The 25,323-nt window shown below is 46.7% G+C and overlaps 1 protein-coding gene across 3 annotated transcripts in view; it reads left to right on the top strand.

Annotated features, from left to right (window-relative positions):
- SCRG1 (stimulator of chondrogenesis 1) overlaps positions 1-25,323 on the top strand; it is a 109,499-nt gene that overhangs the window by 13,056 nt on the left and 71,120 nt on the right. The window contains exon 1 of one of the 3 annotated variants that reach the window (XM_061132489.1): positions 4,601-5,013. The exons of the other annotated variants lie outside the window; for them this stretch is intronic. The gene's annotated coding sequence lies outside the window, so the exon portion shown is untranslated. Of the gene's footprint in view, positions 1-4,600; positions 5,014-25,323 lie in introns of those variants that run through there. 3 annotated transcript variants of the gene reach the window in all.

Here is a 25,323-nt window from a genome sequence, read left to right as displayed (position 1 = left end):
GCCCCACGTCCGCTCGCCGGGGAGGAAGTGAGCTCACTGGGCAGGCTGGCCCGCCGCGGCACCGAGAGGCTTGCGGAGCCCGGGGAGGAGCTGCGAACCTGGCCTGCCCCCCGGGGCCGCGCGCCCGGACGCGGTCTCAGTCGCGCTCAAGGTTCTTCGCGGCTATGGGTGCAGGCGTGTGGGGAGCGACTTGCGAGGCTCAGGCCTCCGGGACAGAAACCCGAGGCTGGGGCCTCGTGAGCACCGGGGTTCAGCAGAAGCGGCCGGGTCGGTGCTGCCCCAGCCTCCAGCCGCGCGGGTGCGTCCCCGGCCGAGCAGCGCCCTCCCGCCCCTGCGCGCTCACTTCCCCTTCGCCTGCACGCGCGCCCCTGCAGACGTCCGGTCCGGGAGATCCGATTTACCTTGCGAACGTGGAGTTTTTCTGGGGCCACCGCGGTCACCCACTGGTGAACACGCTCAGTCCTCGCGCTTCAGAAGAATGAGCTGCGGATCCTTCTCCCAATCTTTACAGTCTGCCACCGCCAGCGCCGGCGCCCCACTGCTCCGCTGCAGTCCTCTCTGGAAACGCGGACAGAGCGAGGCAGGCTGTCTCGCCCAGCACGAGGCCACGAAAGCAGAATACCCGAGCGAGTCGTACGAGCGCTTCCAGGCTGACAAGGCGCCTGACGATGCAGGGGCACCTGTCCAAACAGGGCCGTAGCACCTCGCCCTCCGGGCCGCGATGCTGCTCCAGCCGAGGTCGCAGAGCGCGTTTGCGTCGGAAGAGCTGGCGACAGTCCGGAACCCAGCTCAGAGCGGGTAGCTCTGCGCCGTGCGGGGAGAACGCGACCCCGGGCTTCCTCTAGGCCTTGCTGGAGGGCCCTGCTCTCACCCGAGGAGAAGGTGTCTTGGTGGCACGGAGCGCCCGGTGCGATCCGCGGCCTGGTTCCTGGTGGTTCGGACGTCTGACAATTAGCGTTTGGGGGAGGCCCAGGAGCTGTATGTTGGGAGTAGAGGGTTATGGTCAGACCGCGAGGACCGGTCCGCATCTGCAGGGCACAGTGGGAAAGCTTGCCGGGTTTGTGTGTAACTGATCTGGGAATCCGATTGCAGAAATTTACATCAACTAGGACCTTGCCTTTTCGCCTCCATCCCACCTCCTGCAGAAAACACCCGCACATCTCGTCATCTCTACCCAGTGGCTGGATAAGTTGTTCCATAAAATCAGTAAAATCTTGTTTTCCACCTAACCTACCACGTGCTGGTTATCTATTTTAAAACTCCAAGTCTTTCTCTGTGCACTCAGTAGGGAGGTGGTGAAGCCGCCTGGTGTCAACCTTGGCAAGTCAGGAGGGGAAAGCGTCACCGAGATTTCCTGGGTGTGCTATCAGCTGACCTCCCCCACCTCCCAAAGTATCGATGCGCATCCCATCCCCTCTCTGGTCCCTAATCTCTCACCGAAAATCCCCTCTGCGGTCCCTGGCCGCTGCAGCGCCTCCTGGCGCAACGCGAGAGGCAGCCAGACTCCGCCCTGCAGGCCAGGCCGCCACGGAGGGGCCTCGCTACTGGCTTTGGAAACTCCGTTTTTTCCCACAGTATTTCACAATCATATTACTTTTAACACCCTGTTAGGCAGTAATAACACTGAACCTGCTAAATACTTCCATGCACCAAGTCAGCCCTCCCTCAATCACGGCCTTCATGGGCCTTCTCCTGGTGAGGAGATGGCTTTCTCAGCATGTGGCCGCATTGGCTTCCTTCTCTCCTCTCCTGAGATCTATCTTCAGACCCTAGGAAGGTGGTCCTGGTGGTCGCTGCTGGGTGGGGGCACACAGCTGTGGAAGAGGTCTTAGCCCTGGCCTTCAGGGGTGGGAGAGGGGATAGTTGTGGGGGGTGGGAGGAATGGATGTGGGGACTGTTTCAGTTTTGGTAATCTTGTGCTGCTAGCTGGGCCATTGTTCAATAAACAAGGCCTTGCTTCATACCAGGAGCAAGACAAAAAGTAAAACCTGGCCTGCACAGTAAGTCCTGCCTTGCCTTCAGGAGCCCGGGGTGCAAGGGGTAGCATCTGGGCACTGAGGGGTCTGGGATGGGGGTGGGGTTAGAGCCCAAGAACAGGCCCAAGAGCTTCAGAGCAGAGGAGAGGTCAGGCTGGTGAAGAAGCCCGGCTCCCTGCAGCAAGTCACCCTCTGGCTGTCAGGTGGATCCTGTGGAGTGGCACTTGCTCCCGGAGGAAGGACAGAAGGAGCCTTAGAGTCCAGTTACAGTGCCCTGGACCCCATCGGGCACAGTCACCAACGTGGTCCTGGCCCTCCCCTGTGTCCCAGGCCTGGGTTCCCCGTGTGTGCTGCAAGGTATAGTGAGGGGGCACCTTAGCAGGACTGAAGCAGTGGTCCTGAGCTTCAGTCTGAAGAGTCCGGGGAAGTTGAGAGTGATCCTCTGCTGCTCCTCAGGATCCTACCTCAGTTCTTCCATCAAGTGAAGCTATGATATCTGCTTTGGTTGGGGTGGGAAGGAAATAAGTTCTAAGGAGAGCCCCTTATGTGTGAAGCAGTTTGCAGGCTGCATATTGTTTAATCTTCACCAACTGTAAGAGGAGTATTTCCAAACCCTGTGTGTCTGCAAGGAAGCTGAGTTGCAGAGATGAGGGACCTGGCCATAGCCATGGATCTGTGCCTTCAAACATACTCCAGGCCCCCTACTACCATTCCTACTACTTACTACCTACCTACTACATTCTAACCATGTCCTGTGAGTTGATGACACACCAAAGCCTGGGCCAAGTCTCCTGGTGACCTTGACAGGGAGTTGAGCTGCCTTCCATGAACCTCTAACATGCATTCCTAGAAGCTGATTAAGGTCATGGGAAATTCGGGAGCAGGAACTTGAAGCTTTGGGCACAAGTTGTAGTGCTTTTCTACCACTTCCTCCAAAATATCCAGGATAGCGGAAGTTCCCAGACTCTCTTCCTCAACTCAAGGAGCCCAGCATCCATCACATGTATTCCTCAGTGTCACTTATGGTGCCCCACACCAGCACTGAGATTGAAACTCTAATTCACTGGATTTGTTTCTGCTCTCCCACTAATATCTAACATGAGCCCAGAGCTCTCCCCTCAAGACTAGGGAGGCCTGGGAAGGGATTCACATGGGTTCCTAACTTCCAAGGGCTGCCTCAGTTTTTTCTCCACTTGTTAGGGCTAGAGTTTAGAGTTGGTCCAGTGAGCAGAAGGGACCACCCACCCCTAAGCTAGGGGAGGAGGACTGAGTGTGGGGCCTTGGAAACTCATGTGTCAAGTTTTGGTAGTGAAACCCTGGGAGCTCCAACTCCCAAACATTGTTATTTGTGTGTATCCACCTCCCAGCACTTGTTCAGTGGTTGCCTCTTGGGGTCCTGGGCTCCCCTTTCATCCACAGAGAGGTGGTCTGCTGACTCTAGAGAAAATGCTTTAGATTTTGGATTTGAGGCATTGTGGAAGGTATGGTGAGCCAGAAGGCAGGAAAGGGGTGTGTGCAGGCCTGTGGCAGGAGATGGTTGTGATTTGAGAGTTGCTTAGGGAAGCGATTTTTCCGTTTCCTGTCATACAGAGACAATCCCAGCCCAGATCCTCTCCATCCTCTATTCACTTTCTCCATTCCGTTTTTCTTTACTCTCCTGATGCTGAGACTGGGAAAGGAGCATTATGGAGCAGGAGCCTACATCCTTCTTTTTAGGGCAGTCAGTGGCACAGAGGAGTGATTCCAGGTGGGCATTAAGGACAAATTGTTTTAAAGAGCCCCTGAAGCCATACTCATCCCTGTTAAGCCCTCTTTTCCCTTTGGGCATGAAGAGGAAGTTCTGGAACAGTTCCTCAATTGCTGCTTAATCTAAGAGCTCTGGACCCTCATTCCCTCTGGAACACTATTCCAAATCCGGAGGCAGCTAAATGAGTGGTCATTTAACAGGACTTTTTAAACCCTACAGGGTACATGAATTCATTTTACATTCATGGGGGAGTGGGAAAGAGGGAGTGACTATAGTGATTTCCTAAATGCCAACTAGTAACTAGCCCCCCTATCCTGCAATTTTGTTTAGTAAACAGTGATGTATTACCTGACTCTGGTGACGAACAAGACTGATAGACAAGTACAAACCAAGTTAGGGAGCCGCAATGCACACGTGGATTTCTCCTCCGTCAACCTCTGTCATCATTTCCACCCTTACTTGTGGCGGGTTGGCCATATTCAACTTTAGGAACACCAAGTCCAAGAGACTGAACAGAGACTGGGATTAGATCGCGAGTCTGAGTTGAACTTGGTTTTTCTTCCTCCGACCAGAATGCCCTAACCCGGAAGTGAAATCTCCTTTCCTTGCAGGGACTCAGTCTGGAAACAGTAAAAACAAGGCATTTGAGATGGAAGTGAAAAGGACCAGAAGCTGTAGGAAGAGAAAGAAAGGGGGAAGTAATTGTGCACAACATTCGAAGAGCTTTCGGAACTCTGCCTGAGTTACCAACAACCGAAGCTAAAACTTGTTTGCCTCAATTTGGCTCGGTTTCTCCACACGGTTTCTAGAGCGCAGTTCCCTAGCTCAGTATTTCCGGGGTTCTTCGCGTGGGAAGGGCACTTGCGAGCGAGGCTGCTCTCCTTCAGGGCTCTAGTCACCGGCGGTGGTAACTAGAGGGGCACCGCGCCCACCGCCTCAGGGAAGCTTCTGGGCTGCTCACCGTTCCGGAATACTCGGACCAGTGATATTATTACAGTTATGACCAGGGTGAATTCTTAAGCCAAAACCAAAAAGAAACAGCTCCAAATGAGAACACCAGAGTAGCTGGGCTGTGCGCGCTGGCTGAGTGGGGACGGCGCCGGCGACAAAGCCCCCAGCTGCTGCCTTGGCTCCGTGCCGGCCGACAAGCGCATGACAGTGGGCATCGAGCCGCGGAGGGTGCAATGGTGCCGGCCTGGAAGGCAGTGACGTGAAACGACTAGGCTAAGACACCCCTGGCTACTTAAGGAGACTTACTAGCTCCAACTTCCACCCAGCGGCAGGTTTAAGGTAAGTCTCTCCTTTCCTGAGGATGATATCCCTCCCCCAAAGCCTTCAAGGGTTCAGACAGTTCCAGGACTCTTGTACTATTAGGAACGTCGCGATGATCCCGCGTCAGCTCTTTGCCAGCGGCTGAGTGGCAAGCGCTTTAATGCATTTCGGGGCCAGGCACGCCTGAGCTGAGTCCTGGCTTCTGGACTTGATGATTTGAGCCAGCATCTTAGCCTCGCGAAGTTTGTTTTTACGTTTGAAAAACTGGGACCTGTGCCCAATAAGGGTTTGAAAGTGCCGCTTCTAGCCCTGGTGAGCCTTATCACTGTGTATTTGTCTTTGGGGGAAATCCGCGTCATTTTTTCCCTAGAAACGCGGGATGTGATGGAACTGCCATCCCCTCTCCACGAAGTGTGGCTTCCTAAGCGACCCCCTGCCTCCCCTGACGACGGATTCTGGGGTCTCCAAGTCCGTCCCTTCGATCTCACAAGCGATTTGCTCCGAAATTTGCATTCTCCCCTCCCCCTCAGTGGGCGAGATCTGACCCTTGCATTCTTGCGACTGCGTTCCAGTCTGTTCTATTATTACCCTCTCGCTGCACGTCTCAGAAGCCAACATTAGACGGCCCCACATTAGACGGCCCAAGAGGACCAGAACCTGTGCAAAAACCCACACTCCTGATGCAAGTGGAGCAAGGTCTCTTATTCACCTGCCAAACGAGCCAGGCCCCACATGCATGACTAGGGGGCTTGGGAGTGGAAGTGATGCAGTGGCCAGCTGGCCACAGGGACCAAGGGGTGACAACAACTGGCGGTGGAAGAACCCAGGGATTTGGGTCGTAGGGAGCCGCCTGGGCTTGGGGTCCTCAGATTGGCGGGTACTGGGCCCCTCTCACAGTGTGCTGCTTCCGAGGGAATCCTGCATTGTATGTCAGGCTCTTTTTAAAATTTTTTCACTAAGGAAAGTTAAACATCTTGTATATATTTCCATAGTGGCCAGGCCCTAATTACACCCAGGAGGGCACTGGGACCATGGAAGACGCTTGCAATTATACATAAATAGAAAAAATAAAGTTTAGTTTGGACCGTTGTGGAGTGTCCAGAACCGACAGGTTGGCCACTCAAAGCGGTCACCTGGATCCATTCCAAAAAGGGAGCCTCTGTGTCACCTTGCAGTTGAGAGCTTGAGAGGCAGTAGGTCAGTGAGATGAAGCTGCCTCTCTTGGACTCCTTCCTGGGCTCTTATTTGGCCCGCACCACATTCAACTGGGAACCAGTAAAAATCTCTTAAGTTTGCAGACTTGGAAAGAGAGGAAGGTTGCCAGGCAACAGAATTGCGGTCACGTGAGATTTACTGCAGATCAGGAAGTTATCTAACTGCCAAAAATCTTCTGACTCCAGAACTCCAAATGTTGACTGTTTCTCACACCTCACCACCAGGGTCTGGGGTCTGCTTCCTTGGGGGGTTATCCAGATTGCCTATTCCTTTTCGGCTTCAATCTACCCCCACCTGCCCGGTTGCATTTGGAGATGATTTCCTTTTCTCCATTCCCGAGACCATGTGGCTCCCATACTTACCTGGGCTGGCTCTTCCCCCACCCACCCTCAGTAAGGGGAATTCCAGATCTCTTGAGGAGGGAAAGCCGGGTTGAGGAAGGGTCAGAAAAAGGAAGCGGAGCCCAAGTCCAGGCATGAAATATTATATTCTTCTCTGGGTGCCTTTGATTCATTCCAGAAAAAAAGCACAACAGAAGAAGTAATTTTAATGTGCCCCCTCCTTTTTTCTACTAATGCACTAATACCAGTTCTGAGCCAGGTTCACGGGCAGAAAACTGGCCTTCTGTGGCCTTGGATCCCTCAAAGAGCTGGTAGAGATCTGAGCATACAGTAGGAGCTGGGATAATAGATCATGGTTTTCAGACGGATGCTCCGAAGGAAAAGGAGCAATTGTTTAAGAGCAACTGTAAATAAAGCTGGGCATGTGCCTGTGCCTATCCAGTTAATTTCAAGCTCATAAACGAGATCACCTCAGGTAGATCAGCTCCGCCTTTCAACACAGCGCTCAAACACAAGGGGGCCCAGTCCAGCTGACCCACTCAACGGACAGGGCATCAGTGTGATTTCTGCTGCCAGTGCTTCTCTCCTGACCCTCGAGTCTCTAGGGGACCTGAGCCCCCAAGACCGAGTTCACACTCAGGCCAGATTCACCCCAGACAACCAAGACCTTCTTTGAGACCAAAGCACATAAAGGCTGTGCCTCGTGTGCCTGGTGAATTTACCCTCACTAATGGGGCACTTGCGCCGTGCTCGAGTACCTGCGACGACAGGTGGGGCAGGGATGCTGCAGCGGCACCCTGGTCTTCCGCTTCGGATCCCCCTTCTCTGAGCAGACGCTAACGTGCTTGAGAACTGGAGCTTGATTATGACTAACTGGAGAGGCTATAGTGTCACCCACCTGGATGTTACCGTCGTCTAAGGTAGTTTACTGCTCTTTTGGCTCTAACCTTCGCCTTGAGTATTTGTAATTAACCACAGGCGCCTACACACTCCGTGTGGCTGCACCCGGAAGTACTTCCAGAGGCCCGGAAGTGGTGGGAGCTCTGATGCTGCTGCTCTTACTGGCCAGCCCTCTCCGCTCCGCCCACTCGCGAGGAGCTGGGATTACCCAAGGCTTGTGCGCCAGAGTCACTTCCAGGACTTCTTTGCCTCTGGGTCGCGGTGGGTGGCAGCCTGTCCCTCCCTATTGCTGGGAAGAGCCCTAGCGGATTTAGGGTCCTTAGAAGGTTACTGCGGAGGTAGAGGGAGGTAGAGGGAAGCAAAGGGAAGGAGGACTTGACAGTGGGCACATGAGGGCCCGTTTGGTAATTCCTAACTGGGTGTTAGGAGTTAGATGACTGGGTAACTCCTAACTCCTAACTGCCGTCGATAGGACACCTCGGGTCCAGCCTGGCTGGTGTCCACGACGGGAGAACCCAGGGCCGCGCTTCCGTCCACGTGGCGGATCTGCCTGGGGCCTGCGGCCTGGCCTCGCCGTTTCCCTGTTTTTGGGTTCAGGCGCAGTTGGAGAAAGAATAATGTCTCTACTTTCAGGAAAAACATCAAAGACCGGGTCTGCGCAATATGGAACACATATGGAAGGTCTCGGAAGGCCGGGCCTGCCAAAACACGTTTCGCAGGATTTTCCTCCTCCTCTTTTTTTTGTCCATCCCTGCCCCACCCCCACTCTAGTCTACTTTTTTTTTTTTTTTTTTTTCCCTCTCGCGAATGGGAGGGAGCCACGGGCTTGGGTTCCGGGGGGTCGGGCTTTCGCTTGAGGCGGCTGCGGAAGATCCACAAGGACTTGGGGAAGGTGACTTTCACCCAGAAGGGACTGGAGGAACCGCAGAGCCATGACTCTGCCAGGGGCCAGAGCAAAAGCGCCAGGTCGCTTTTAGCATTTTACCTGGTAAAAGCAGGTGAGTGTCCTGCTGGTAAGCACTCCCTTAATGTCAAGTTACACCAGCTGAGTCCCAGGCCTGCCTTAGCGCATGGCTTCTTCAGTTCAGTTCAGTCGCTCAGTCGTGTCTGACTCTTTGCGACCCCATGAATCGCAGCACGCCAGGCCTCCCTGTCCATCGCCAACTTCCGGAGTTTACTCAAACTCATACCCATCGAGTTGGTGATGCCATCCAGCCATCTCATCCTCTCTCGTCTGCTTCTCCTCATGGCTTCTTAGGTAAGGCCAATTCAATACTTAATGAGTGTTGAAGCGAAGGGCGGGCAGGAGCCTACACACCTGGCTCCAGTTTACTTATTACTTCGGTCTAAACAAGATTTGGGGCTTCCTAGATGTCTCAGTGGAGAAGGCAATGGCAACCCACTCCAGTACTCTTGCCTGGAAAATCCCATGGGCAGAGGAGCCTGGTGGACTGCAGTCCATGGGGTCTCGAAGAGTCGGACACGACTGATGGACTTCACTTTGACTTTTCACTTTCATGCATTGGAGAAGGAAATGGCAACCCACTCCAGTATTCTTGCCTGGAGAATCCCAAGGACGGCGGAGCCTGGTGGGCTGCCGTCTAAGGGGTCTCACAGAGTCGGACACGACTGAAGTGACTTAGAAGCAGCAGCAGATGTCTCAGTGGTAAAGAATCCACCTCCAATGCAGGAGAGGTGGGTTTGATCCCTGGATAGCGAAGATCCCCTGGAGAAGGAAATGGCAACCCACTCCAGATTCTTGCCTGGAAAACCCCACAGGCAGAGGTGCCTGGCAGGCTGCAGTCCATGGGGTCATGAAAGAATCACACATGACTTGGGGACTAAACAACAACAAACAAGATTTATTTAACAGATGCAAACTCCTCTTTCTCAACAGCTATTTTAACATTATTATTACTACTGGATAATGGTAACTATCACAGTTTTTTCAGTTACCTTGCTGAGAGAGGCATGGGATAGTTGACCCAAAGTTCAGGCAGTTTGCTTCAGGAATTTCTCAAGATAAAATCTGAGCATGTAAGGGGTCATTAAAATGATCTGGGTTCAGCTTCTGGATTTCCCTGAAAATGAGCTGAGACCTAACAAGATAGCTACTTGCCCAGGGCACATACTAGGATGGAACTGGGGAACATGCTCTCTTTGAGCTTACTGCCCCTCAGTTGAAGGACAAACTGGGTAATTTCTTCTCTCTTCGCTACTTCCATTAAATGGATTCCTATGATCACCTCTGAAAAAATGTTCTCAGGATATTCCTCAGCAAATTTACATATAGAGTTGGTATTAAAGGCAGGGACAAATTCATGGGTTCTCCCATTTAAAAGCAGATCCATGCTGTCACCAGCACATGCAGCTTTTTCTAATGCACTATTGATGATGGTGGGGAAGGAAACATGCCACACGTGGAGCATTAAACATGAATCTTACTGAATCTTCCAGTACCTGGTGACTTATAATTTGCCCACACCTGGGCCAGTGGGCAAATTATCTGACAAGTAGTTAGAAAATCTGAACTTTCTACCTGCCTTTGCCATCAACCTGCTGCATGTATGGACCAGTCGGTTTCTCTGGAGCTGTTTGCACATACTTTTAATTTTTATTATATACACATTTTAATTTTTATTTATTTATATGGGTGTGCTATATATTTGTGTATATACGTATGCATGTATGTATGTCATTCATTAAAAAAATTTTTAACGAGTATAATTGCTTTACAATGTGTTTCTGCTGTACAACAATGCATATTTCCTTTTTAATCTTGGTAATCTGTTGATTCATAAATCATTTGTCTTTATGTTGTCTGATGCTATTGTGTGTATCAACATACAGTGAGTCCCTTACTCATAGCAGATGGAGAAGCAGCAGAACCTGCTTCTTCTTGTATTAAGTACGCAATGAGTGTTAAACTTGCAAAGTGCTTTAGAGTTGCTTCTGCCCCCTTCTTGCAGATGAGTATAGGAGCCCAGAGAGCTGATTTCCCCAGGTTGCACAGCTGGAGAGCCCAGGATTGCTTCTTGCTCTGTGCCACATTCCTCTGTGAAAATTTTTACAAAGACAGGTCTCTAGGAGCCAACCATCTGCACTCCTCACCCCATTTTCTCATTCAGAACAGCAATACCTGAAGCAGAATATAATAGTCTTGGGTTCAGGAGTACAAAATGAAAGCAAAACAAAATCAGCACCTTGTCACTTGTGCTGTTTCTTTAAACTTACCAACTCTGTTGTGTGAATTTTGAGCCCACGAGGACCTTTGGGACAAGGTTATGGTTCCTCTAGTGAGGATCCAGTGACAAGTCTCACTTGTTTTTAGAGTCTTGAACTCAGTGTAAGAGAGACAGAAATCCATGATCAAATAAAGAAGCAACATAATAATTAACATATGTATAAAGTCAAGTCAATGGTCAGAAGTGATTCTTGTCCCTCACTCAACAGACTCCCAGATTATCAACAGTAGGGGCAGGTAGAAGAGCTAACAAAGGAGTTATTCACTATTATGGTAAGATGGTAAAACTGCTCTTGCTTGCTTTGGGGAAGCACCTCCTTGATGTGAGATATGATGTGGGGAACTGTCTGCCATGTTGGAAATTCAGTCTGGGTGCTTTCTCCTGTTTTGATTGACCTTGATGAGCCTTGCTGGAATCCAGGGGTATGCAGTGCAACAAGCAGTTTCTCTGCACTGAAGCAGTCTCTGCCTCTATCACCTGCAGGCTGGGAGACCTTGACAACTTGGAGGCTAAAAGAACCCCACACAGCACTGGGGCTGAGGGGTGTCCCTCAGCAAAGACCTTACGTCTGTGGGGATGGGCTGCCAGCCCAGACAACCACTCCTGGCTGTTGTCCTGGAGCAAAGATACTCACCTTCCACATTTGAGTCTGGCTGATTATGTAAGGTGTTCATTGCAACTCTAGCTAGAGCTTTCCAGCCCCTCCTTGTAAACCTCATCCTCAGGGTCCTGTTCTAGAACTTTTTCTCTGCTGATACGAAAATCTCTCCCTGGGCAGTAGTCAGTCTAATCTAATCTAATCTTAGGAGTATCCCGGAGATTGTTATAAGAACTAAATGAGAAAACCTAATAGTAAGTACTAGATGCATGTTAGCAGTTATTATCATCACTTTTATTATTTTTAGCCATTCTGTGGTCACAGATGATGTTGATGGCAGGTTTTTCTACAATTCAAACCTTTTCTAGTAGCGCTAGACCTGAATATCCAACCCTGTACAGGAGGGCATTTCCATATCCTAAGTAGATGTACTTAGATTTTTAAAATTCACCATTCTCAAAAAAAATAAAGAAATGAAATAAAATTCACCATTCTCAAAATGGAATGTAGTTGTCCCTGTTGCAACTCATCGTCTGGTCTAGTCTCTGTGAATGGCACTGATAACAGTCGAGCTAGGCCAGTAACCTGGCAAGTATTGCCAGTTCCTCCTATTATCTTTCAAATCCACCTTCTTCACCTGCCCCCACCTCCTGCCTTAGTAATGACAGGTTCTGACTGTACCTGCATCATTCTATCATTTCTCCTCCTGCCCGTGTGCACTTTAGCTTGTCCTTGAAGCAACCAGAGTCATCTTTATATAATGTGATCATATCATTTCCCTACTGTAAGTCTTTCATTCACTTCCCACAAACTTTCAGGAAAATGCAAACATGAGCATGTGACGCTCCTTACATAACATCTCTTTTCTCACCACTTTCCCTTCTCACATAGTGAAGCCTGGCTCTGCTGAAAGGTGGTGGAACCAGTGGTTTTTTGCCTTCATGTCTCCACATGTGCTGTCCTTCTACCCCATGCACACCTCCCTCCTCCCTCATAAGGTAGAAGGATGTCATTCTATTGGTCCTTCAGGATTCAGCCTGGGTGTCTTCTCTTTTAGGAAGTCTTCATTAAGCCTCAGGCTGATTACGGAGTTTATATTCTACAGGATTGTAATTTCTCTCTCTTTCACTAAGTGTGAGTTCCCAAGAGCAGTAGAACAAGTCTTTAATCTTGATGGCCACGGTGCTTTACTGGTGTATAGAAGGCGTCCATCACATATTTGCTGAATATGAGAATGGCCTGGAACTAGAATAAATATATTTGGTTTTATAGCTTCTTTTATAGCTGATTCGAAGCCATCCTCACTTTCAGTAAATATGTGATAGATACCAACACATTTTTTCCAAGCTGCAGGTTTTTCACCTGTAAAATGGGGACTAATGATGCCCCCTAATGTTGTGATGATTAAATGAAAAGTGAATGTAAAAGTCTGCTTTAAAGTGTATAGCACGGTGCCTGAGTCATTATAAGAAATGCAAACCCACATTTCCATACATGCACAAAATGTGTGCATGTTATATGCATCCCGGTGTCTGTTGGTGCACCTGCATGCTTACTTGGAAAAACAGCTTCCAAAAATTCACTGCTCTTGATCCCTCCGAACAGACCTGCTGAAATAGGTGGGTAGATAATTTTGATAAGTAGTCCAGGTTTAATAGCAGTGCTGTCCTGTTAGCAGTCCTATGAATTCATCACATCCATACACACAAATGCAAACTCAGTGCGAATTTATAGAGCACTGAACAGGTATTAGAATCCATTACAGCTTTTGTTACGGCTGTGCTGCTTTTTCTACTAAAGCACTTCCCAGTCCGGCTTTTGTTTTATTTTCACATCAGTTCCTGAACGCGTAGTTTTCCCAGTTTGCATGCCAAGGGGGTCCGTTCGACAGCCCTCCCCCTTTCCAGTGCTCAGCTGGGTGGGTAGCAGAGCCTGTCGTCTTTCCGTTCCCGGAGGTGGATGGAGGAAGTTTGTGCAGAATAGGTAATCGGTAAAATCCGCCAGAACCCATCAAGGCGTAAACCGACCGGTGCTTGTTTATAACGCTTTGACTTGCCACCATTATGTCTGCGCTTCAGGCCTGCCCTAAATGTGGAATCTGCTCTTCTAACGTCTGTAGCGGGGGAAATTCTAGGTCTTTCGTTTCCCAGGAGGGTAATTGCCTCTCCTTCCGTAGCGCGGTTTGCCAGCTGCCTGGCTGCCCCGGGGCTTTGAAGTGGGAGGCGCTCCGGGGCGCCCTCCCTCCGCGGTGCCCGCAGCCCCTCGCCCACCTCCTCGACCTCCTGCCTCCCGTTCTGCTCTGAAAAGCCAGGTGGCGCCAGCCCGCAAGCCCTGCCGGAGTGGAGGGCGCGGAGTTGGAAGGAAGGCAGGCTGGGCTGGCGCTCCCCCCCCTGCGCACCCCTGGAGGGATACGAGGTGTCCTGTGTGCCACATGCAGCTTGGGGAATGGAAGTAATTAAAGCCATGAGGTTTCTGGCTTTTCACGGTGTTTTCGGTGGGTTTTGATTTGGGGAAGGAGGGCGAGGAGTGGGGCAGGCCTGTTCCAATCTCGCAGCATCCTGTGCCCGCCCGTCTGCTGCAGATGACGCGCGCAGGCGCGGGCAGGGTCGGAGACCTGGTGTCCTGAGCCACGCATAACTGTCCTGAGTGACAGAGCCCTGAATGCAGGTCCTAAAGAGGCAGAACCAACCCGGCTGTGAAAGGAGGGCTTTGAGCTTCCCTCACAGGACAGCTGAGGGTCTATTAGGGAAGGCACACGTTTCACCTTTCAAACCCATTCTTTATCCTTCAAGTGTTTCCAGTCTTTGAGCTACTGTCATTTAACAGGGAGAAGAGAGAAACTCCATTATGCGATTATATCGATTTACTTGATTTAAACCAAACTTCATTGAACAGAAATGTTTGTTGAAACTTAGAAAATAACCGCTTATCTGGTAATGAGAATTTAGCCATCTACACGTACTGCTGTTTCAAATCATCACCAAATTTTAAGATGAATCCAATAAAAGTAATTTTTTGGCATTTATTGGAAAACTAGGAACACAGAGTTGGTATTATGGCCAGTAGCAATTTTAGAACTTTAATAGAAATGACAGTAACACATATGCAAACACATAGAGCTCTCAGCAATGTGGGTCATGATGACAGTGTGCTACTAATGCTACCTTTTCTGTGATGCTGGTGGCGTGTTTATTACAGTGTGGACTTCAGAACAGTGTTTTTCATACTGCAGGTTGCTATCCATTAGTAACTCGTGAAATTAGTAATGTGCAATTTGACTAGCAGTTTTAAAGTGGCATAGAAAAGTTTTCCCCATGTGTGTGTATACATGTATACTGAGTCACAATGCAAAATGTATTTCTTGTCGTGGATTACATTAAAAAGTGTGAAAGTGACAGTGGTAGAGAAATCCAACAAGGACCCCATCAGTGTTACGCTCTTGGAGTTTGGGGTGCAAGGCTGGGGCTCCTGCTGCTCTGTGGTGAGCTAGAGGGTATATGCCCTCTTGCAGACCTGACGCTGAGCATGATCCTCAGTGAAAATGAGATAGGGAGATGAGGATTCAGTTTTTCAAATCTCAGCACTGTGGGTTTTTTCCTGGTTATAAAGTAATACATGATAAGAGATCCAAGTCAGACCTCAGGCCCCAGGAAAAAGACTGGCATGAAAGAGTGAGATGCAGCCCCAGACCTCAAGGGGAAGGTGGCAATGGTAAAATGGGGATATAGCAGAAGCCTGCTTATTCAGTCTGGGTGTGAAGGGGAGGGCAGCTGGAGCCAGACATTGGAAAGGGAAGTCTTCATCTTACCTTATCTTAGCAGGGGAAGGTAGGAAGAATAGTCTTAAATCAGTTCTTAAACCAATTCCCAAGCTCAGGAACTGACACTGGGATGAAGAATGCTTCTGTCCCTCATCTTCCTCCCTGCCCCAGTGTCTAAGAGGAGCAGATGCTTCAGGGCCCTGATTAAACCGTATTTACTAGAGGGCAGGTCTTGTGTGTTCAAAGTCGATCTCCTGTTTCCTGGTATAGGAGCCTGCCCTGTATGACACCAGGCATATCGCCAGATACTTGGATTAGTTATCTGAGCCAAACACAGACTGGATGTGGCCTTCCTTCTCTGTCTTCCCTGCATTCATGCTGGTTGTGACTTTTAACCCTATCTCATGTGGTCAGCCAGAGGGAAAGGAGACATAAGCTTAGACTTTGGGGTAATGGACCTAGCCCAGGCTCTATCTGAACCTGACTGGGACCTCTGCTAAGGTATATGCTGTGTTCACCACTAGTAATCTAGTGGGCCTTGTTTCCACTTTCTGTTGCTCCAGAAATGCCTAATTTCCAACTGCAGGAGTTCTCAAACTTCAGGATGCAGCAGAATCAGCTGGATGGCATTTTTAGGCTACAGATTACTGGGCTCCACCCCCGCTTTGATGCACCAGGCCTGGGGTGCATTTTTAACAAGTTGCCAAGTGAAGCTGATGCTGCTGGCCCAGGACCAGACCTTGAGAACCAATGATCTGTAGACTCTTGGGAAGGGGATTGGGGGAGAAGGTGACTGGCAGGGCAAGATGAAAGCCTTCCTGGTATCTTGTCCTTAATACCACCTTAATTCCATGAACCCTGCTCCCCCTGCCTCCACCCCAAGCCAGTCCCCTAACACTCAAGGCTGCTGGGGGATCAGATCTGGAGGAGGGTGACTCAGTAACACTGGCTCTGAGTGGTGTATTTGCGGACTCTCCATCTTGAGGGGACTCAGGAGAGGAGGGTTCCAGACATCTTCCTCTTGGCAGGCCACTAAGGATGTGGATGACTGTCCCTGAAGGAGAGCCCTGCCCATGCCTGTGGTACTCCTTGTGCTGGGGACCCAGGGTACACAGACTAGAATTCCCAGGACATCTGGAGCAAGAGGCAGGATGCAGGGCAGGTTCTGATAATGAAATGCAGTCACATCGCATTTGAAAGGCAGACAAGAGGAAGATATTTGTCTTTCCTCAGCTGTGGGGGTGTCTAGGAGGGCTCTGGAAGGTGGGAGTTTGGGTAGTGGCCCCATCCCATTGCCAACTGCCTGTTCCCCAACCTAGAGGGTGTGGGGGCTCTCACGGTGGCTGTTCCTCCAGCCCTTCCATGTCTACGCTACTTAAGAGACTGTATTTTCGATTTCCAGCCTGAGGCTAAACAACTAGTTACTTGAGCCAGTTGGCCTGGCTCAGTGTGAACTGGTTGCTAGATGGACGATGCGGATCCCAGCCACAGTGGGGCTGCTTCCTCTGTCCGCCTTGCTGCCTAAGCCCCACCCTAACACCCTGAATCTGCAGATAGTATTCTGGAGCCGATTCTCTGGCTCAGCAATTCTTCCTGAGGAGAGGCAAGACTGAATCTATGTCACTTACTAATTTTTTCCACAAGGCCTTGGTTGCTCTGCTGCCATCCCACTGCTCTTGGGCGCAGTGCCCCTCCCTGCAGGGGGAGACCTCCCCACTGTGCCATGCTCTGGTGTGACCCCATGAACTGGGAGTGGAACTGACTGCCCTTGGTCTTTAGTCCCTCTGACTGCAGGTCAGCCATGATGCAGATAGAAGCAGCTCCCCAGCCAGGGCCCCAAAATGATGATGACGCTGCAGGAACCCAGGAGGGACATGGTGCTAACACTCTCAAAAAATATTAATTCTCTAGTAGTTAATTGAGTTCTGTGAAGTAGCTGGGATTTTAGAGGCCTCATAGGTTGTACCTCTAACCCCACCTAAGGTTTGGTCCAAAAGAGCCAGTGGTTCTTGCAGATGCACCCATGGGCTAGGTCAGCAAAGGGTGCAAGGGAGTTACTCCAAAGGCAGTCCTGTTATCTGAAACTTCGGGGTGGGGAATAGGAGAGGTTCCCAAAGGGATTTCATTACTGTAGGACTGTATCACTCTCAGTATCTTACAGGATTTGCCAAAAATAGAAATATAAGGAGAGGCCATAAACGCCTTAATTCTTGACTCATCTTCATTCTTGCATAATTGAAGGCCTAGGGAGACCATTCAAGTGACGGATCAAGGCATTAAATAAAATTTTAAGCAACGCTAATCCTATCCAATAGAGTTTCAGCTCCTTACTAAGTGAACCGTGGCCGGAACATTAACAGGGTGGACTCTCTGCCAAGACATCCCTGACTCTGAGGCCTGGCTCCTCGTTAACTGAGGCCTGTGGCTCCCAGAACAGTGCTCTGCTCTGGCTGCCGAGCCTCAGGGAACTGGGTTGTTTTGAAACCCAGTGCTCTTAATGAAGCAGTTCCTGGCCCTGAAATGTGCGGAAAAATATCTAAAAGTGTGACGAAAAACTGGTCTGTTGAAAAGCTAATGACCTTTCCAGGGTTGATTTTTAAATAATAGATTTGTTTTATTTGACACTTTGGTAAATGATTTAATAAAACATAACAAGGTCAGAGAAATTGCTCAGTGTATTTCATGTCCTGAAGCCTGGAATATCTGAACCCTGTGCTTGCAAACGAGCATAATTATTAGTGAAAATTTTGTTGTAAAATTTTGCATGGACTGTTTTGGAGTGTCAGACTTCTAGGCGCTATCACAGAGTTGGCAAGCTTCAAGAGATCTTTTTTTACTGACTTAATAACATTTTTCTTTATTGTCTCCATAATCACCTGCTTTATGAACTGTGGCTAGAGCAGATGTTGCAACTGGTAATTTTCTTAGAACCCAAATGCATTTATATTTTTCCATCTTTTGATTTTCATCATTTCTGGGAATTGTTAGTAGATGGAAAAAAAAGAGAATACATTATAAACAATTCAAAACACTAAAAACAAAATTCCTTGGACCTTTTACAGATACCACACATGCAAATAAATGTGGCTTTGCATTCCAATGACATTTGAGTGGGGATTACATTTTCCTCATTAACCTCTTTCTTAACCAAACAGTATTGTTTTTCAAGTCTGTTTTATTGAAATCAAGTTTGACATTTTAAATTAATTCACATTGACTCAGTTCAAGTGAAGAGGCAGAATGTCTTCTTTTGATCCCAGTCATTTGTGCAGTCCTGGTTGAACTGTGCAAAGTAGGAATGCCTCCTGGTTTAGGATGAAATTGGGAGGTTGATTGTATTGCTTGCAAAACCAAAACATTAGGGTACTAAGTATGTTTTTTCCCATCCTACTAAGGAGAGAGGTAGAAAAAGCAATCATGGATGCACACCTCAGATGTGAGGTGCTTATTTTCTGTAAGTGAAAGTGTTAGTTCCTCAGGGATGTCTGACTCTTTTCAACCCCATGAACTGTAGCCTACCAGGCTCCTCTGTCCATGGAATTCTCCAGGCAAGAATACTGGATTGGGGTGCCATTTTCACCTCCAGGGGATTTTCCCAACCCAGGGATTGAACCCAGGTCTCCTGCATTGCAGGCAGATTGTTTACCATCTGAGCCACTGATGGCAAGCTATTTGTAAGATGAATATACTTACTCTAATCGCAGAAGCACCCAATCTGTCTTCCTTTGGTCATAACCCATGATTTCTCTGCTAATAAGTAGACTTAATTTGAAGCAGTGGGAGTCTTCTCTTTTCTCCAGGAAAGTCAACAGAGTTGTTCAGAAAGACTGCACAATTTTGGTAGGAACAGAAATCTAACTTGAGGTTTTATTTAAACTTGTATAAACACTTAGGCATGTATCTGCAATTCTTGCCCTGACACAGAACAAAGGTATACATCATTTTCAGTGTTGATATTTGGCAGTAGATGGTGAAATATTTTGGAGTAGGAAATCACAACCCACTCCAGTACTCTTTGCCTGGAAAATTCCATGGACAGAGGAGCCTGGTAGGCTATGGTTCAGAGGTCACAAAGAGTTGGACGCAACTGAGTGAGCATGCACATGCGGTGAGATATTTGTGAGTATTTAGGTATTCTATGTAAAATGAGAGAGGTTAAAATAAGTCTGGGTCTGAGTTACATGCACCAATTTTAGGAAGCCTTGTAGCAGTTGTCTTCGCTCCGCTGTTTGTACTCTCTTGTTTTGTCAGGGTTTCTTTTTCATTCCTCCACCTTCTCATGCATTGTTTTCAGCTCCTGTAATCCTAGCTCAAGATGGCATGCGTTAGAGTTGGAAAGAGAAGCAACACTAGTTTTCTCAGTGTCCACAGTTTCAGAACACACCCTTTCATGATATTTGACACCGTTTTGTACGGGTGCTTTCTTTAGTGGAAAATATGTTATTGAGAGTTTGTCAGATGATACCATGTTGCAAAATGTTTGCAAAACTGAATTGTTGACAAAATGCATGTGATTCTGAAAGGGACTGCTTGATTGAAAGCAGTTGCAGTATTTCAGCATGAGAATACTGCTCATTCTTTTCTGCTGTTTTTCTCTTTTGGATTTTACAAAGCATACCCCTGGACTTCTGCTGTCCACAGATAGCAGTTTCTACACGGGTAACTTAGAACAGATTAGAGCTAAGGTTTCAGAACTCTCTATGCCTTCTACTCCTGGAGTGAGCATTCAGGAGAATCGCTGTCCTATCTATGATCAACTCCAGTTCACAGGAAGCAGAATTCCCCTGCATGCCTGCAGTGTCTCACACCACCTACTGAGTGGCGTAATCATGAGTGTGTAGTCCTAGCATGTGCTTTGGTCGTCACGATACAAGTGTGCCCTCAGTAGGTCCTTTGAGAAGATGCTCATTCAGAATTGATTTGCTGTTCACGCCTTAGCACCCAACTTGGCTGACACTTAGCCTATGTCTGCGAATGAAACTAGAATCAGTTCTGCCACTAATTATAATAGAAACAATGCAATTTCATCATGAAAGCACAATAGCCTCATGAAAAAATTGCATTTGCATACTTGGGGATAATAATTGAGATGCTTAAAAAATTTTTAAAGCCCAAAAAAGTAGTGTATGTGATATATGGTGAGAGAGAATTCTTCAAAAATATAATGCATTTTGCATCTCAGTTGCCTTTTGGCTAACACAGAATTAGCATCCTGAAAATTGACCAAAGAAGGAGAAAAAAAATTTGCTATATTTTTTCATTTTCAATACACTTTCTTTGTCAAATTATTTCTTAATTAATAAGGAAAACCATCCACAGCAATGTAGTTCATCTTTATTTGGAATTCAGAAAAGTTACTGTTCCCAACTGTCTTCTGAACTTTTCAAAGAATTTTTTGCTGTTGAGCTTAGTCTTGTTTAAAGATGTTAGAGCTGCATTGAAATTAATATCAACAATCAGAAAGTAGTATCACAGTTCTGGTTGTCATTATCCTGTTTAGACATGCTAGAACTGGATTGCCTGTGTTAGCTTAATAGGTTAGAGAAAAGAAGCATTAAGATTCCTCATGATGGGGGCTTCAACTACCCTGGCATCACCAGATGCCTCATTTTCTAAACTCAGAACAGCTGATAAATTCATAATTCACCTTAATTACTGTTCTCAGCCATGTCTGGCTGTTAGAATAATCCCATAATTTTTTTTTAATAGGTAGAGCAGGCTCCACCCATTCTAATTAAAGCAGAATCTCTAGGAGTAGGGCCCCAGACATTGTTTGTTTGTTTGTTTAAATGTCCCTGCCCCCAAGTGATTCCAGTGTGCAGCAAGGTTGAAAGTCACTAACCCACATGATAATTTCATCTTTCAGAAGGGAGAGGATTAACACTCTGCTTCTAATTCTGGCCAACTCAGAGGCCCTGCATGGAAAATCAGAAGTGACAGGAATCCTGGAAGCGGGCCACCTGGCCATCAGAAAATTCCAGAGGGATGTGGTCACTACCAGACACACTCAGCTAGTTTGAGTTTTAAAATATCTCAGGAAATTATAAAAGCTTGACTTTGACCCCTTGGTCTCCCCTGGTCTGAGGGTCCAAAAAGAAGCAGGGGAGAGTTCTCAGAATGAAATTCTGATGCTAAAGTTGTGAATGGTCCAAAGCAAGGGCTGGGGGCCAAGGGGAAGAAGAGAAGAAAAGAGAAGGGGGCAGCCAAAAAGATTTACTATCTTTGTGCAGGAAGCTGGCTGTTGAGATGAGATGTTTTTCAATAGTGTATATAAATGTGAAATATGATCTGAGAAACAAGCATGGATACAAAAAAATCTGTCAAGAACATGTGAGAAAAGAGTCAGAAAGACTAAATGCAGAAGGAGGCCACCATTCCCGATAATGAAGAGGGTCATTTGAAAAAAAGCAAGTACGGAAGCCACACCTGGCTGGATGGCATTTCAGCCATGTTATGTCAGCAGGAAAGGCACAGGGTGACCACACCCTCAGACTGTTTCACACTTTAGAAAGGATGGGACAGAGTTTGGTTAAAAGGGATTGAAGAATAAGATCACTTAGGAGCAAATGCTCACTGACCTAAATAAGTTCAAACACTTGTCTGGAAATAACAAACTGGAATATTAATATAATTTTCAGATGAAATTGCTTTAATCTTTAAAAATAATGTAAGATGAGCCTGAGGACTGTTCCACATTTTTTTAAGAGGAAAGTAGAAAATATCTTTGAAGTATAGACTCAAAGACCTGCTGATTCTTCAGTTCAGGAATTCTAGGATGTACTTTAAAATGCAGTTTGAATACATGACTTGCCACATTAAATCATACCAATGATGTAGTTAACAGAGCAGAGACAAGGAATTATAACCTTTTAAATAATCTAATTTAAATTCAGAAGTTCAATAAAGAGAATTTGAGAAAAGCTGAAAACCCTCTTGGAATAGTTAAATAATACATTATAACTGACCACCCCAAAACTCTGTGGCTTATAACACTATTAATTTGCTCACAATTCTGTTTTCCTGGGCCCAGCTGGCTAGTTTTGTCTGGTGTCCCTTAGGCAGCTTCATTCATCTTTATCTAGAAGGAGGCTGGATAGACCAGGCCAGCTTCAGCCACCTGTCTGGTGGTCATTGCTGGCTGCCGCCTCACCACAGCTCTGCCTCAGGGATGCAGGGCTCATTTACATGGTGGCAGCCTTCCAAGAGAACAAGGACAGAAGCTGCAAGGTCAAGGCTTACAAGTCACATATCATCACTTCTGCCTCATTCTGTTGCTCAGGGTGAGTCACAAGGCCATCCCAGACCAGGGGACAGGGAATCAGATAATACCCTTCGATGAGAGTTGTTGCAATTTGTACCTCTTATCTACCATTCTCTCCTCAGAGAAATGCTTCTACACTAACATGCATGAGATAGTTTACTTTCAGGGGATCCACAGACCCTTGCAATCCATGTTAAGAGTCTTTATTCTAACCATTGGCCTATTTAAACAAGGAAATTAAAGTCCAAAGACACTAAGGACTGTTTGTTTAGGACATAAGCATTGGAGAGTGGGCTGTCACATAAGTTTCATAACTCCCAAGCCTGTGCTATTTTCATCCTGCCCAGTTGATAATCACCTCATTATTATTGGACGGGAATTTTAGTGATTTCAGAAGTCAGCTTTGATTCCCAAATCTGGACAACAATTCAACTGAAATGTATACGGTAGAATGTAAGTATTGAATATTTGATCTCATATTCTACACATATATCCAGGGAGGAAAATTGACTGGCTAAAATAGATGTGGGGATTGAATCTGCCTGCAATGCAGGAGACCTGGGTTTAATCCCTGGGTCCGGAAGATCTGGAGAAGGAAATGGCAACTCACTCCAGTATTCTTGCTTGGAGAATTCCATGGACAGAGGAGCCTAGTGGGCTACAGTCCATGGGGTCGCAAAGACATGACTGAGCAACTAACACTACACCACTACGCTATTATTTTATTAATTTGTAAGCTGGCATAACTATTTATAAGTTATGGGCAGTTCCTTACATGTGGTTCTTTTTTTACTGACAGCTATTCTTTATGCTTCAACTTACTCATGCTGAAAAGTTGATTACACAGATAATTTGAGATTAGCAAGATTCTTTTCACTTTTACACCATCTATTTAAAATGCATTCATTAATAACAACAGCACATTTTCAGTTATATTGATATTTACCAGGCACTGTTACCATTCAAGTTTTTGTTTCTTCCTCATAAGTAAAGACAATTAAAGGAAAGCTGAAGTGCTTTAGTTTAAATTACTGCCTTTTGTTGTTGCCAGTGGATGACTTTATGTGAAAACTGCAGATTTTACTTAAAATTTATATTAACCATTATTATTTTATTATTTTATTTTTTTGGTAAATTTGCCAGGTGGATCTGGTCCAGATGGATGGAGAGAAATGAATTAGTTTTGAAACATCTACTTTTCAGAAATTATTGACTCATGAAGTTACAGGGTTTTTTTTAAAAAAACTTTTTATCCTAAAATATTCAAGCATGAAGAGAAATAGAAAAAAGTACAACAGATACCCATAATCCCATACTTTTAATCCATAATTGTCATCATTTTGCCATCTTTGCTTCATCTGTGTTCTGTTGTTATTAGGCCATTTTAAAGTCAGTCACCCCAAGCACTTCAGGACACATCCCCCAGAAATGAGAACATCCTTTTACATAATCCACTTAATAAATTAATTCCCATACCTAGTCCATATTAAAATTGTAACCTTGGCTTTATAGATTTTTTTTTCCAATTTAGAATCCAATCAAGGAGGGCATGTTGCAATTGGTCTGTCTTCAGTTTCTTTTTATCCAAAATAGCACACACACACCACTTTCCCATGCTCCTGACTTTTGGAAAAGGCCACGCCAGTTGTCGTTTAGAATGCCCTAATTCGGGACTGTTTGGATTCTTTCTTCATGTGGTTTAACACATTCCTTCATGTTCTATATGTCCTGTAGAGTCTCTATAAGGCTCAGGTTACACATTTGAAGAATATTCCATACATGAGAGCATGTGCCGCATCATGCATGACACCAGCTGGGCACTAAGCGTGGCTGCCACACTATTACTGATGTCTGGTTTGACCCCTGAGTTAAGGTGATGATAGTCCCATCTCTCTCCATTTGTAAGGTGGGTTTTCCCTTTGTCAATTAGCAAATCATCAGTGGAGCCATGAAAATATCCAGTTCCCTAAAGTTAGTCTGTTTTTAAAGCATACCTCACTGTGTTTTCTATTTTAATAAAGAATTATATTTGGCTTTTCAACACTTTCATCAAGTTGGTATATTCAACTTAAAATTATGAAAACAAATCAATGTCTGCATTAAGCCAGTAGGTAATTATTCATTCTCTCCCTCCTGTCTTTGTCATTCTTGGCACCATTCTGGCTTACAGTGGTCATGCATACATGGGCTAGTACATTGGCTATCATTTGGTTTCCAGAGCTGAGTGTTGTAGTTTCCTCATCCACTCTTGATATTTTATGGTTGCTCCATGCCTGTGTTCAGACCTAGAGCAATGTAGACTGCTGTGGATGTGAATGACGTATTGTCCTGAGTAATGAAATGAGATCCAGGCAGGACCCAGTGACCAAGAAGGTGGGCTTTCCTGTAGGTATACGATGGCTGCTGGACTCTGACCATAAATGAATTGAGGTCCCCCAAAGTGACTTCTTTGTTTCTTTTTTTTTTTTTTAAACAAGGTCAAAAGACATGAATGAAAGCAGAGCAGTAACCAAACATGGTGGTATGAAGCCTAATTAGGAATAGAAAATGATTTCTAAAATCTGTGTCTGTTCATTCTCTTTCTTCATTTGTTTTCATTTTGCCCTCATCTGTGATCTATTTGCCTTTCGTCATCTTCTACCATGGCTTCTGCAAAAATATCCATCTTGAAATGTCCAGCATGGCTCGCACCCACTTCAAACATTGTTTACAATCTCATTTATTATTTTGTACTGCGGTCTCACTTAAAAGCCAGGTTACTGAAACTGCAGAGCACATACCTTTAATTCCCAGGGTTAGAAGGAGAAAGAGAGAGAGTGGGAGGGGGGGATGCGCTAAAACTATGAGACGCTCCACAACAGACATACCAGGAAAATAAGAAAATTCAGAAGCCTTACAGGCAACTAAAATCTCTAAATGCAAGGAAACTGGGAACTGCTCAAACCTGGGCTCAGTATAGAAATGTGATGAAGACCAGGACTGGTATTTTTTTTTCCCCAACAAGAGGT

Source organism: Dama dama, chromosome 29, assembly GCF_033118175.1.
Source record: "Dama dama isolate Ldn47 chromosome 29, ASM3311817v1, whole genome shotgun sequence".
In the NCBI taxonomy this organism is placed as follows: domain Eukaryota; kingdom Metazoa; phylum Chordata; class Mammalia; order Artiodactyla; family Cervidae; genus Dama; species Dama dama.
This window is presented reverse-complemented; position numbering and strand designations above follow the sequence as displayed.